Source organism: Electrona antarctica (genome assembly GCF_951216825.1).
Source record: "Electrona antarctica genome assembly, chromosome: 9".
NCBI lineage: Eukaryota > Metazoa > Chordata > Actinopteri > Myctophiformes > Myctophidae > Electrona > Electrona antarctica.
Genome location: NC_136790.1, coordinates 56849357 through 56858326, shown reverse-complemented (window position 1 = coordinate 56858326; position 8970 = coordinate 56849357). Strand labels below are relative to the sequence as shown.

Genomic DNA, 8970 nt, shown 5'->3' with positions numbered 1-8970 from the left:
ACATGTAGCGTCTATGGAGTGACGTCACGCTATCACCACTAACCCCGAAAGGGGGCGTATTTAGGGGGGCGGGGAAATTCTGTGAGATAGGCTTATACAGTGAGACATGAACAACATGGATTTTAAAAGCTCAACTAAAAGCAAGAGTGTAGAAGTAGGTCTTGCCAAATTATTTTGGGGGGTTTGCAACTGAATGGCTGGCAAATGAGAATTAAGAGTTTACAAAGTACATGTACTCGATTATTAAGGTTATTTTTGCAGTCAGTTTGTATTGGTGGTGGGGAGGGGGTCCTGAGACATGGCCAAGGCATTTCCGGGGGTCCCCAGCCAAAAAGGTTGAGAACCCCTGGTATAGTGGGAGTTTGGTAAACTACAGAGGCTGCCTGTGGAAGGTACAGTGGGAGGTTGTTAAACTACATAGGCTGCCTGTGGAAGGTACAGTGGGAGTTTGTTAAACTACAGAGGCTGCCTGTCGAAGGTACAGTGTTGTTAAACTACAGAGGCTGCCTGTGGAAGGTACAGTGGGAGGTTGTTAAACTACAGCGGCTGCCTGTGGAAGGTACAGTGTTGTTAAACTACAGAGGCTGCCTGTGGAAGGTACAGTGTTGTTAAACTACAGAGGCTGCCTGTGGAAGGTACAGTGGGAGGTTGTTAAACTACAGAGGCTGCCTGTGGAAGGTACAGTGGGAGTTTGTTCCACGCCGTCGGCCTGTAGAAGCAGAAAGCTGCTTCAGTGTTTTTTATGCATCCCTAATGTCACTGTATATTATAATTGTTTCCTCTTGCTTGACGTTCTGTGTAAAAGCACGTTGAATTGCCTTGTTGTTGAAATGTGCTACAAATAAAACTAAGCCTTTCCTAGATTTAAATGAGAAAATAATAGCTAGGCCTATGAATGTAGTAAGTACTGGAAACAAGACTGAAAGGACTTTGGGTGCTATTGTAACACGCAGGATTCAAACTCTGGTTTCCTGTGTGAAAGTGTGAGGACAAAAGGTTCGACATCTCCTTGAATTCACAGAGACGATTATAACGTTATAAAACATACTTACTTAGACAATAAAAGTTATAAACCATAAATAGACGATAAGTTATAAAACAAAGGCCCTTTAATATAGTAACATGACACAAGGTAACAGGGAGGGGGGAGGAGGGTGAAACAAGCAAAAAAGAAAAAAAAGAAAAATCATTCATTTAACATGTTTACACCAAATTCACCTCTCTTTCTCTTTCTTTCGTTTTTTAGCAAGGAAGGAAATATAACATTCCATCTACAATTAAACGTGCAAAGGCCTCCGCCCGGCCTCCCCTCTGTAATGTGGTATAAAACAGAAAAACAAGGAAAACACATATCTCTGGGGTTAAGACATAAAAAACATACAGTACATGTTCGTACAGTGGAAGTTATGTTCAGTATTTTTAAAATGTAAATGTACATCGTCGTATAGTTTGTACTGAAGAAGACTGAATATAAGTAGTATACAAGAGTATAATCCAAGAGAGAGAGAGACGTCTAAAGTTAAAACCCATATAAAGATCTATCTATTCTCTTTCTGGTTCAGTTCCATTCCGTTCCCATAATGAATCCATGTCTGTGAGCCGTTTCCTTCTCTTCCAAACAGCTTGGTTTGCTCATCGATGGGAAGCGAGTGGAAATGAGGAGTACATTATTTACATAGCACGGTGGTGGTGGTACGCATACTGATAGTTACAATTATTACTCTTTAAAAAGTAAAAAACAAGGACTTTTCCCGCCCCGTTCTGCAACCAACAGCTTCAAGGAGCGGGCTGCGCTGAGCAAGCACGCGCGCACGCAGCGCGAGGAGGTGTATGGTAACATCCCTGCGTTGTGCACGCAGCGCAAGGAGGTGCACGGTAACGTCCCTTACGTTGTGCACGCAGCGTGAGGAGGTGCACGGCAACGTCCCTTACGTTGTGCACGGTAACGTCCCTAAAAATGTCGAGCCATCGTGTCGCCAAACAGTGGCGGAAACAGCCCTGTTCGTCCGTCCGTCCGTCCGTCCATCCATCCATCGAGCAACGCGATGCGTCGCGTAGCTCGACTAAACGGGGCTGTTTCCGCGGCTGCGACACGGCCCCACGACAAAATATAAAACAAAGAGTGGTTAAACTTTGTTGCACATCATCAACATCATCATCATCAACATCAACCTTTTCCACGCAAGATTTCTTTACCCTTATATAACCAAGATAAGTAGACTGATAAAAAACTGTCCCGTTTCTATTTACAGAAAGAAAAACAAACTTGGGGTGCTTGGGAGAGCTACACACACACACACACCATAAGATCATGCACACGTTCATACACACACACACATATCATGCACACGCACGTTCACACACACACACACACACCATAAGATCATGCACACGTTCATACACACACACACACATATCATGCACACGCACGTTCACACACAGCCGGTAACTTACAGTAATTGAAGTAGTAAAATATAAAAAAAAGACTTGTACACAAACATGCACCGGCTGGCACAACAGAAGGAATGCTATGGGTCAAGAGATAATTATGGTCCAATAATAATAAAATGAAACTTCAAACACTGAATCATAATGCAAGGATCAAACTAGCTTCGTTTTCTCAAACAAACCACTTCCCATTTTTTACAGTAAACTGGAGTTTTAATAATGCTCAATAATGCCAAAAAGATAGCCGATCAACAAGCTCTCGTGTGGCTTGCAGACGGAAGGACACACACACACACACACACACACACACACACACACACACACACACACACACACACACACACACACACACACACACACACACACACACACACACACACACACACACACACACACACACACACACACACACACACACACACACACACACACACACACACACACACACTCTCCCCATGCCTTCGGCCTGGTGGAGACAATAATAGCAGTAATGCAATACAGTGAGACATGAACAACATGGATTTTAAAAGCTCAACTAAAAGCAAGAGTGTAGAAGTAGGTCTTGCCAAATTATTTTGGGGGGTTTGCAACTGAATGGCTGGCAAATGAGAATTAAGAGTTTACAAAGTACATGTACTCGATTATTAAGGTTATTTTTGCAGTCAGTTTGTATTGGTGGTGGGGAGGGGGTCCTGAGACATGGCCAAGGCATTTCCGGGGGTCCCCAGCCAAAAAGGTTGAGAACCCCTGGTATAGTGGGAGTTTGGTAAACTACAGAGGCTGCCTGTGGAAGGTACAGTGGGAGGTTGTTAAACTACATAGGCTGCCTGTGGAAGGTACAGTGGGAGTTTGTTAAACTACAGAGGCTGCCTGTTGAAGGTACAGTGTTGTTAAACTACAGAGGCTGCCTGTGGAAGGTACAGTGGGAGGTTGTTAAACTACAGCGGCTGCCTGTGGAAGGTACAGTGTTGTTAAACTACAGAGGCTGCCTGTGGAAGGTACAGTGTTGTTAAACTACAGAGGCTGCCTGTGGAAGGTACAGTGGGAGGTTGTTAAACTACAGAGGCTGCCTGTGGAAGGTACAGTGGGAGTTTGTTCCACGCCGTCGGCCTGTAGAAGCAGAAAGCTGCTTCAGTGTTTTTTATGCATCCCTAATGTCACTGTATATTATAATTGTTTCCTCTTGCTTGACGTTCTGTGTAAAAGCACGTTGAATTGCCTTGTTGTTGAAATGTGCTACAAATAAAACTAAGCCTTTCCTAGATTTAAATGAGAAAATAATAGCTAGGCCTATGAATGTAGTAAGTACTGGAAACAAGACTGAAAGGACTTTGGGTGCTATTGTAACACGCAGGATTCAAACTCTGGTTTCCTGTGTGAAAGTGTGAGGACAAAAGGTTCGACATCTCCTTGAATTCACAGAGACGATTATAACGTTATAAAACATACTTACTTAGACAATAAAAGTTATAAACCATAAATAGACGATAAGTTATAAAACAAAGGCCCTTTAATATAGTAACATGACACAAGGTAACAGGGAGGGGGGAGGAGGGTGAAACAAGCAAAAAAGAAAAAAAAGAAAAATCATTCATTTAACATGTTTACACCAAATTCACCTCTCTTTCTCTTTCTTTCGTTTTTTAGCAAGGAAGGAAATATAACATTCCATCTACAATTAAACGTGCAAAGGCCTCCGCCCGGCCTCCCCTCTGTAATGTGGTATAAAACAGAAAAACAAGGAAAACACATATCTCTGGGGTTAAGACATAAAAAACATACAGTACATGTTCGTACAGTGGAAGTTATGTTCAGTATTTTTAAAATGTAAATGTACATCGTCGTATAGTTTGTACTGAAGAAGACTGAATATAAGTAGTATACAAGAGTATAATCCAAGAGAGAGAGAGACGTCTAAAGTTAAAACCCATATAAAGATCTATCTATTCTCTTTCTGGTTCAGTTCCATTCCGTTCCCATAATGAATCCATGTCTGTGAGCCGTTTCCTTCTCTTCCAAACAGCTTGGTTTGCTCATCGATGGGAAGCGAGTGGAAATGAGGAGTACATTATTTACATAGCACGGTGGTGGTGGTACGCATACTGATAGTTACAATTATTACTCTTTAAAAAGTAAAAAACAAGGACTTTTCCCGCCCCGTTCTGCAACCAACAGCTTCAAGGAGCGGGCTGCGCTGAGCAAGCACGCGCGCACGCAGCGCGAGGAGGTGTATGGTAACATCCCTGCGTTGTGCACGCAGCGCAAGGAGGTGCACGGTAACGTCCCTTACGTTGTGCACGCAGCGTGAGGAGGTGCACGGCAACGTCCCTTACGTTGTGCACGGTAACGTCCCTAAAAATGTCGAGCCATCGTGTCGCCAAACAGTGGCGGAAACAGCCCTGTTCGTCCGTCCGTCCGTCCGTCCATCCATCCATCGAGCAACGCGATGCGTCGCGTAGCTCGACTAAACGGGGCTGTTTCCGCGGCTGCGACACGGCCCCACGACAAAATATAAAACAAAGAGTGGTTAAACTTTGTTGCACATCATCAACATCATCATCATCAACATCAACCTTTTCCACGCAAGATTTCTTTACCCTTATATAACCAAGATAAGTAGACTGATAAAAAACTGTCCCGTTTCTATTTACAGAAAGAAAAACAAACTTGGGGTGCTTGGGAGAGCTACACACACACACACACCATAAGATCATGCACACGTTCATACACACACACACATATCATGCACACGCACGTTCACACACACACACACACCATAAGATCATGCACACGTTCATACACACACACACACATATCATGCACACGCACGTTCACACACAGCCGGTAACTTACAGTAATTGAAGTAGTAAAATATAAAAAAAGACTTGTACACAAACATGCACCGGCTGGCACAACAGAAGGAATGCTATGGGTCAAGAGATAATTATGGTCCAATAATAATAAAATGAAACTTCAAACACTGAATCATAATGCAAGGATCAAACTAGCTTTGTTTTCTCAAACAAACCACTTCCCATTTTTTTTACAGTAAACTGGAGTTTTAATAATGCTCAATAATGCCAAAAAGATAGCCGATCAACAAGCTCTCGTGTGGCTTGCAGACGGGATTGAGATCGGTCTCGAAATAGTGTTATTTTTAACGAGCATTGCTTGGGGATCTATCTAGAAATAGTGTTATTTTTAACGAGCGCTGCTTGGGATCTATAGACGGATTTTTAAAGTCCTCGCGTTAGGATTTATCACCCGTTGAGGTCTGTATAATAATAAAATGGACCCACCAGGGTCCCCGGACCACCCTTTGAGACCCACTGGTGTAGCAGAGTGTTTCCAGAGTGTTTACGGTTGAGTAACTTGTTAAGTAACCCTACAAAAAGACATGAACAAATATCGTGACGATATCGTGTATCGCGATACTGCTTGAAAAGATATATATTCTTCCATATGGCCCCACCGGGCCTCCTAACCGGGCCTCCTAACCGGGCAGAAGAAAAGTTCTAGGTGGAAAGACCCAGCGTCAACACAAACAGCAGTTCAGCTGCAAGGTTCTCACCTCACCTTCCAGAACGGGCAAATGTTTTTTTTTTCTTCAGGTTAACACGTTATATTTTAACCACCGTTATGTTAATACAATGTAACCAACTGGTGCGTGTGCACTGTTCCATTTACACCATGCTGTCTGCTAGGACACTGTCAATAAAGTTTGTTTTGAACAAGCTAGATCATGAATCGATTTCACTGCTGCTTTCCGACAGTGTTGGCACCATCGTTGCAATGACCTCTCTCTGCCAGGAGAGGGAGACAGACAACCACACATTAAAATACTTTAACTGCATTATCCCCCGACTGGCATTCCTATTTTGGACATGAAGGTTCGTGTTAAAAAAAAATGAATATTTAAAATCTTTCATAGATAGCAGCTCCACTACATTAGCTTAGTGTCCATATTCTGGGGAGACACCGTGAGCTTTTAGATCGGCCATTTTCACAGCATTATATTTAGTGTAGGCGGGGGGCGGGAGGGGAATACAAGCAGGCCTAGTACAGAGCCCTGGGGCACACCTCGCGGTCAACTAAGTATTATAGGGGGTTTCAGGTTGTTAAAATAATGTCTGAAAACATCAGGGCCAACATGAACTCTGAACAGGGTTGATGGACGCGCTCCATCTGGGCCCACCCAGCCTGTGGTACTAAGACTCTCCCTCTGGGCCCACCCAGCCTGTGGTACCAAGACTCTCCATCTGGGCCCACCCAGCCTGTGGTACCAAGACTCTCCATCTGGGCCCACCCAGCCTGTGGTACTAAGACTCCCCATCTGGGCCCACCCAGCCTGTGGTACCAAGACTCTCCATCTGGGCCCACCCAGCCTGTGGTACTAAGACTCTCCCTCTGGGCCCACCCAGCCTGTGGTACCAAGACTCTCCCTCTGGGCCCACCCAGCCTGTGGTACTAAGACTCTCCCTCTGGGCCCACCCAGCCTGTGGTACTAAGACTCTCCATCTGGGCCCACCCAGCCTGTGGTACCAAGACTCTCCATCTGGGCCCACCCAGCCTGTGGTACTAAGACTCTCCATCTGGGCCCACCCAGCCTGTGGTACTAAGACTCCCCATCTGGGCCCACCCAGCCTGTGGTACCAAGACTCTCCATCTGGGCCCACCCAGCCTGTGGTACTAAGACTCTCCCTCTGGGCCCACCCAGCCTGTGGTACTAAGACTCTCCATCTGGGCCCACCCAGCCTGTGGTACCAAGACTCTCCATCTGAGCCCACCCAGCCTGTGGTACTAAGACTCTTTATCCTAAAGAAAAAACCCTTTTTCTGGTTTTCAAGATATATATAAAGAGAACAGAGTTAGTATGATTACATACCATACCACACAAACTACGTGACGAGTCGACCCCTCATCATAACATCCTAAGAAATAAACCTGAAAACTAACGGAGCTGGCAATGCATGCACCGTGAACATTCAGTCAGATTAAATTAAATATAAGTGGGAGTCGTACGACGTGTTACATCAGTAATACAAATTTAAATACGTTAACACGTTACATTAGCTAATTAAATCTGCCTAATGTGCACGCATGCATGTGTCACTATTATTATTATCCTTATCGGACAGGGCAAGGATTGTACTCTGTCGACACAGGGAGGGTCTCAGTGCTTTTGCTCAAAGGCACTTTTTTTGGAGGGTGTGAAGACGCAGCCGTCCCCTCAGGATAGGTTCTACGTTATTCAGACCAATTATTAATCCTGTGTCACAAGAATGCTTCCATTTAGCCATTAGGGCCACAGTCTGCTTGTAAAGACTCTTCTGTTAAACTATAGGGCCACAGTCTGCTTGTAAAGACTCTTCTGTTAAACTATAGGGCCACAGTCTGCTGTAGAGACTCTTCTGTTAAACTATAGGGCCACAGTCTGCTGTAGAGACTCTTCTGTTAAACTATAGGGCCACAGTCTGCTTGTAAGGACTCTTCTGTTAAACTATAGGGCCACAGTCTGCTTGTAAGGACTCTTCTGTTAAACTATAGGGCCACAGTCTGCTTGTAAGGACTCTTCTGTTAAACTATAGGGCCACAGTCTGCTGTAAGGACTCTTCTGTTAAACTATAGGGCCACAGTCTGCTGTAAGGACTCTTCTGTTAAACTATAGGGCCACAGTCTGCTGTAAGGACTCTTCTGTGAAGGGCCACAGTCTGCTGTAAAGACTCTTCTGTTAAACTATAGGGCCACAGTCTGCTGTAGACTCTTCTGTTAAACTATAGGGCCACAGTCTGCTGTAAGGACTCTTCTGTTAAACTATAGGGCCACAGTCTGCTGTAAAGACTCTTCTGTTAAACTATAGAGCCACAGTCTGCTGTAAAGACTCTTCTGTTAAACTATAGGGCCACAGTCTGCTGTAGAGACTCTTCTGTTAAACTATAGGGCCACAGTCTGCTGTAAGGACTCTTCTGTTAAACTATAGGGCCACAGTCTGCTGTAAGGACTCTTCTGTGAAGGGCCACAGTCTGCTGTAAAGACTCTTCTGTTAAACTATAGGGCCACAGTCTGCTGTAGAGACTCTTCTGTTAAACTATAGGGCCACAGTCTGCTGTAAGGACTCTTCTGTTAAACTATAGGGCCACAGTCTGCTGTAAAGACTCTTCTGTTAAACTATAGAGCCACAGTCTGCTGTAAAGACTCTTCTGTTAAACTATAGGGCCACAGTCTGCTGTAGAGACTCTTCTGTTAAACTATAGGGCCACAGTCTGCTGTAAGGACTCTTCTGTTAAACTATAGGGCCACAGTCTGCTTGTAAGGACTCTTCTCGAAGGGCGATGTGACAAAAAAACCTACCTTATGTGTTGTTACTTTTAAAAAAGAAAAGTGGATGTACAAGTCTATATTCTAAAAGCTACTTTTTTACATCTTAAAAAAAATGTAACACAAAACCGTCAGATTAGGCTACCCTGATTATTAAACAACACTCCAAGGATAGGAGGGACATATATATATATATATATATAT

The 8970-nt window shown here is 44.2% G+C and overlaps 2 long non-coding RNA genes across 3 annotated transcripts; both read right to left on the bottom strand.

Annotated features, from left to right (window-relative positions):
• Positions 1–1091: 1091 nt before the first annotated feature.
• LOC306930316 lies at positions 1092–2664 on the bottom strand. The gene is made up of 2 exons (XR_013790878.1): positions 2365–2664; positions 1092–2284 (listed from the first exon to the last, which is right to left on the bottom strand). It is a non-coding gene; the product is annotated as an uncharacterized lncRNA (long non-coding RNA).
• A 1276-nt stretch (positions 2665–3940) lies between these two features.
• LOC306930315 lies at positions 3941–8954 on the bottom strand. 2 transcript variants are annotated; one of them, XR_013790876.1, is made up of 2 exons: positions 5204–8954; positions 3941–5133 (listed from the first exon to the last, which is right to left on the bottom strand). It is a non-coding gene; the product is annotated as an uncharacterized lncRNA (long non-coding RNA). The 2 variants fall into 2 exon arrangements; XR_013790877.1 differs by having other exon boundaries at positions 5212–8954.
• Between the last annotated feature and the right edge of the window lie 16 nt (positions 8955–8970).